The sequence below is a fragment of the Nyctibius grandis genome, chromosome 3 (genome assembly GCF_013368605.1).
Source record: "Nyctibius grandis isolate bNycGra1 chromosome 3, bNycGra1.pri, whole genome shotgun sequence".
Lineage (NCBI taxonomy): Eukaryota > Metazoa > Chordata > Aves > Nyctibiiformes > Nyctibiidae > Nyctibius > Nyctibius grandis.
This window is the reverse complement of record NC_090660.1, coordinates 24,330,009-24,336,008: the sequence shown is the minus strand read 5'-3', so window position 1 is coordinate 24,336,008 and position 6,000 is coordinate 24,330,009.

The window sequence follows — 6,000 nt, the reverse complement described above, 5'->3', positions numbered from 1 at the left end:
TACCCTTATACATACACCTTAAACATTTCTCCTCAAAGATATGGTGACTGTTAGGGCCTGCTGCTGAATAGTTTCTGAATTTTGAAACATTTTCACCTTGTACTCTATTGGCCTTCACACTTCAAATTCGTAAACCTTATTAAAAGCTTGTTAAAGGAGTTGACCATAATGCAGGTACAAGATTTTGCTATCTATTTCTCACTGCTAACATTTTCCTGTTAAAGATGTACACATTTAAGTGAGTCATGTTATAGACAAATGTGACTGAATTAACACTTAGTGAAGAGAAAACAAGTTTGTCTAATTAAAGAGCTTAGAGAAATGAAATGCAAACTGCAAGCAGAGCCATATCCTCTTTCTCATTCTTGTAGAAATAATAAAAGCTGAAGTGCTCTTTTTTAGAGAAACTGCAGTGTAAGAAGAACATTTTGTAATTGTGGCCTTGTGTCTTTCTTCAGGAGAACATTTAAAATCACTTTGTAAGCTGCTTTCAAAAATGTTTAAGTTTTACAGCAGTAGGCTGAAACCTGAGAGTTTGAAAGTTGTTCTAGACCAATGTATTCTGGTATAGCTATACACTAACTAATTTATGCCAGCCTAGATTAAGCCCTCAAGACTTGTGTATTATTCTTTCCTGGATTCATCAAAACAAGCACTGTATGGTTTTTGCATGTGTGTATACACATGTACATTTTGTTTTCATGCACAGAGACAAATAGACTGTGTATGTTGTAGGAACCCTACTTTTAAAAATCTAAGTATTTCAATTGCTTTAAAATGGAATTTTGTGCTTGTTTGCCTAAAAGATTTATCTGAAAATTCTTAAAAAAGAAAAGGTTGTTTATATGAATCATGGGAGTGGGCAGGAAGGGCAGAAAGTAATTACATTTGTAGTTAAACAATTCCTACGAATAGTTTGAACAACTGTAGTATTCCTCTGAAACTGAAAAAGACTTGCTTTCAGTTCAATTTTTTTCTGTGTCTGCAGAACTGGATCTATAATTCATAGTAAAAAATAGGGATTGCTGATCAGGAAAAACTAAAGAGAAGTAGATTTGAAAATTATACTTCCACTAATGAGTGGCACAGTTTCACTTTGTTTATGTTATTTTACATTATCACTCCCTTCATAAATTAAGTGCTTCCTAAAAATTAATGCATTTTTCCTCCTTCCTGTGAGGTAGGAAGGTGTTATTTTTCTCAGCTTGAAATGGGAAGTAGTCTCAGAGAGTTTTGTGTTGTTGAACAACTAACAAAGGAAGGATTGTCTGAATTTCATGGTTAGTGCTGTAGAACCAAGGCTGGCAGATTGATACGTGTGGTAAGGGGCACTATGGATACTCATGGTAGGAAATAAAAAAAAAACCCACACCAGAGAAAACTGAGATGCAGAATAGTGGGATTATTTCTGGTATACTGATGGGGGAATTGCAACACATAGAGAGTTTTAAGAGGGATTAAGGCATTTAGGCATTTATTTTGGGTGGTGTTATTTAGCTGCTAATGAACCTTTGAAAATATCCCCAGAAATCTAGAATTATGCTCCATATCTTTAAACACTGAACTGCGACACCTAAGCTAGCTGCCTACTCACTCCAGATTCTTTCTATAATCAATGAAGGCAGCTGGCCTAAGATGAGGCTGCATTACTCACGGGAGGATCCTGTCTTATTTCAGAGCAGAGAAGGAGACTAAATCATCCTGGGAAACTAGATCCACAGAGGAAAGCAGTATGTGTAATTAAATGCTCTCTCTTCTTTTTTTTTTTTTTTTTTTTTTTTTAAACCAGCTTCTCTTGTATGCTTTTAAAGTCTGCAGGTCATTTTTCTTTTAGACACTTGTTCTGGCATATTGATGAGCTTGTTTTCCACCGAGAAATAGCTTTCTCAGGAATTCATTAATTTCTGAGGTGGAGAATGAAACTGTGCTTGTTAAAGAAGGAGAAAAAGATATAAATACTTATATGAATATAGTTTTATAACATATCCATAACAGTTCTGTTAACATTTTTAAGTATCTACTGTGATGCAGCAAATAAAATATTCTTGTTTCTTCACAGACAGTCATTTCTATTGCAGAAGACGTAGACTCCTTTGTAATTGCATGTACAATGGTGATAACTCCAGCTGGTTTATACAACTGGATTCTTTCTGACTAGAGCGCTCAAAAAAACCTCTGTATTTCAATTCAGGCTGTTAATCCTCATAGTTCCCTGTCCTTCATGTTAAAACAGGCAGCAGGAGAGATTTTCTAACATACTAAAATGCATCAAAAGCTTGTCTTCTCCATATGTATCCAGTGACTGTTGGTCCATTGTGCATAGTCTCACAGTAGCCTTTAAGACTTCTAAAATGGAGTAGTTTCATGGCCCAGCTTCGCAGTAGGGTAAATGGAAAACTGTTAGGTTTTGTGAGAATGTGAGAAAGCTCATTGTCATCTGGTGTTTGCCATCCATTCATGGCCTCAGCTCAGTATGGACAAATTCTTACCTTTAACAACATGATTTTGGCTTGGAGAATTGAACAGATTATTGATGTGCCGAAAATGTTCATGTGAAAGCACTTTACAAAACCAAGCCAAAATGAAAGTTTACAAAAGCTTTTCTTCTTCTTTCCTTTTACAAATCATTATTTACAGATACTATTACAGTAGCAGGGACCAACAACAGTCATCTCTGACTTTGTCACTCCAGGCTATTGATACATATTATTAGCAGCTGCATAAAACAGCCCAGCTGGAAATCAGAGCTGGAGAAGAATATATCTGCTTGGTAACTTGAATTCCTTTTAGAAAGTACATAAAACCTGTGCACTGATACCTGCATTGACCTTTCTTTGGTTTCCAGATAAATTCTTAGATAGTGTTTTTTAAGCTCAGATCCATAATGAGCCAAAACAAGTTACATTCTCATGGCTTTTGACCAGTACAGAGAACACTCAAACCAACCTCATACACATCTACAAAATCCTATATGTACATCTGATGCCATGTTGATATCATTTGTTACATTTACAAAACTTGTTGGATAATATTGTGGGGTTTTATTTTAGACTATTTCAAATGCATCAAAACTGCTTAGGCTAGATCCTTCTTTTTTTCAGAGGAAGAAAAATTCCAGGGCAAGTGACAGGAGTTATCATCCCGACTTTCAAAATCTGAGTACTCTGCAGTTACTTTTGCCAAATAAGGGTTCCAGAAAATTAATGGGTCTTTTTAATGTACAGCATAGAAAAATATGTTACATGGTAAGTAACCTTCAGGAATTGTGTGGTTGAATTTAGCAAATGTAGAACTAGCATGTTTGCACCTGGTGGGGTTTCTCAGAAACTTTTATGGAAATAATTTGTGTCTCTTAATGTGGTGTTTCCTTGAGTTCTGTTTTACTTAGCTGTTTTTGTTTATCTTCCTGTAATCTTAATGGATAGCACAGAACTAAAAAAAAGAAAAAACACCTCAAAAAGACAGGAAGGGACTTACTTAATCCTTTTGCTTTCTTGACAGTTATGTAGTATGAATGAGAATGAAGCAGGTTAAGAAAACCACATGAAAACAGTAACTGAGATTAAAGAAATTCTGGAGATAAATGTATTTTGAGTTATTCAACAAAAAACCTCATTTATCTCTGAGTATTAATAATAATGGAGAAAAAGTGCAGTGCTGAGATCTTTCAAAGGTCACAGGTAAAATTTAAATTGCATCCGTAATGTAAAATTTTACATATTGATTGCTGAAATTTTAGCATAAATGTCTTCAGAACTGATGGGTCGACAAAATCAGCCTTAAATTAAAAGGAAAAAGTACATTTGCACTGCTTCAATAGTACTTATCATCTAATTGCTCACTGGTATGAAAAAGGGCTTATAGTCTTTGGCAAAATTGATTGAATATTCACCTGCCAGCTGTAGTAAATCAGTTCAAAATCCATATTTGTATAACTCCTGAAATCTAGATAGGAACAAAAATCATCTATTTAAACAACCTCCTGACAATGGAATCCAAACCCTATGGCTGTTTTTTTAATTCACCAGGTTCCTAGCAAAAACCTCTGTATCCACTGAAACTACTGAAAAACCTCAGCCTGTCTCACTTCTCCCATGTGTTTGTGAAAAAGATAAATGAAATAGTTTCAGTGACTTTGCAATGAATTTTGAAAGTAGCTGACAGCATTCTCTGTATTAAGATTTCTGCTTATATTCAAAATCAGTGGACAGCTTTTCCTTGTTGCTTCTCAAGCAACAATGAAAAAATATTGTGCAGTGGCACACTGCTGTTTTAGATTATTTTATAAAATACACAGCTTTATGATGAAAGCTAAATGACACAAAGTTGCTCAATAAAAAATTATTATCATATACTGGCAATATTACTAATGTAAATATTTTATTTATTTCTCTTGGAACTTCTTCATATTCATATTTCTTTAGTAGGAGTTATGATGCAATTCAATTTTCCTGTGTTAACACACTAAAGTACACACAGAGTTTTAACTGTATGTATGTCCATTCCACAGAACTCAATAAATGCCATTATTTCAGCATAACAAAATAATGGTTTAAGGACATATTAAATGTCTTCACATATTGATTAATTAATCTTATGAAACATTCTTGAGGAAATTGCCACCAAAAACCCCCTTAAAAAAAATAAAAAAGTGAAAGAGGGGATGGGGGGAGAGAGAGAGGCTGTGTTTAGATTTGCTGTACAGAGGATATCTCTGTAAAATACCCTCTTCCTCTTTTTTTTTTTTCCCTTCCTATAAAACAAATGTTCTGCCCTTTCCAAATTAATAAAAGTTTCCCTTAGGACTCCTAACATAACCCTGGAAAGCTCCTTGTGCTCAGAATAAAGTATTATGAGGGCTGTCCATCAATTGCATTATAGTTTATAACTAAAAGTCTGTGTTCTCTATGTCTGAACAGAAAATCCATTCTAACTCAAAGTGCTCTTGTTGTTGGAATTCTAAATTGGATCATGTGTCATGAGTAGTAAAAGCAAAAAAAATCGGATGCATAAACAACTGTATTTTCTGTCATTGTTAAATAATAATAAATCATGTTTAATTAAAAAATCAGAAACCTAAAAATATTTCTGTATATTATTACTGGAGTAAACTGATGTCAGAGAGGGTTGTCTCAACATTTTGAAAAGCAGGTTTGGCATAAGAAAGTGCTAGTCAAAGATTACAATTTCTGGTTTGTGAGAAATGTTTATACTTGAATATCTTATTTCATTTTATGAAACAAATTCATGCAACTATTCTGAAAACATCATGGTGTGCTCTGTTTCCAAAAAATGAATATGTACCCAAAGATACAGGAAACATCTAAATTCTTGGATCCTTTGGGCTGCCTAATTCCAACCATATTGGTATCCAGGTACAGCAAGTTCTGGTCCAGAGGCTGTCAAGTGGGAAGCAGGAAGAGCTGCTGTTATAAGTTGACGTGCTTCTTGCCTGCTTCATTTATGTGCACAATTGTATAGGACTCTTCTAAGAGACTGGCCCACTGTGGGCATTAATTTTACCCTAGCAAGAAATCAACACTAGAGGAAAGTTTTGAAACGTGACACTTCTGTAAGATGGTGTGAAACTGTTGCCTGATGTGGAACAGGCTTGCAGGATCCATACCCTGCCTCCTGCAGTGGTATGGAGGATTTTTCTTTTATCATGATTAAGAAATTTCTTCCTCACTGAGGCCTCTCTGATAATCATACAGTTAAATTCATGTCATAAGTAAGCTGTCACAACTCTTCCTGACTTGGAGTGATCAGCACTTTCATCATAGCTGAATTCGGTCCATTGCTCTTAAAGCTGTGAGCACTTAGCAGGAGAAGCATTGCACTAAATATAGGAACTGTGGAGAGCCATTGTCAGGTACTTGCTATTCATTTACGTTTGTGAAGTGCACAGAGTCCTCCACAGTGTTAATATGCGTTGCACAGAGTTGTTTCGGTAGGATTCAAGCCTCTCTTTGCATGCAGTCGGTGATACTGCTGAAAAGA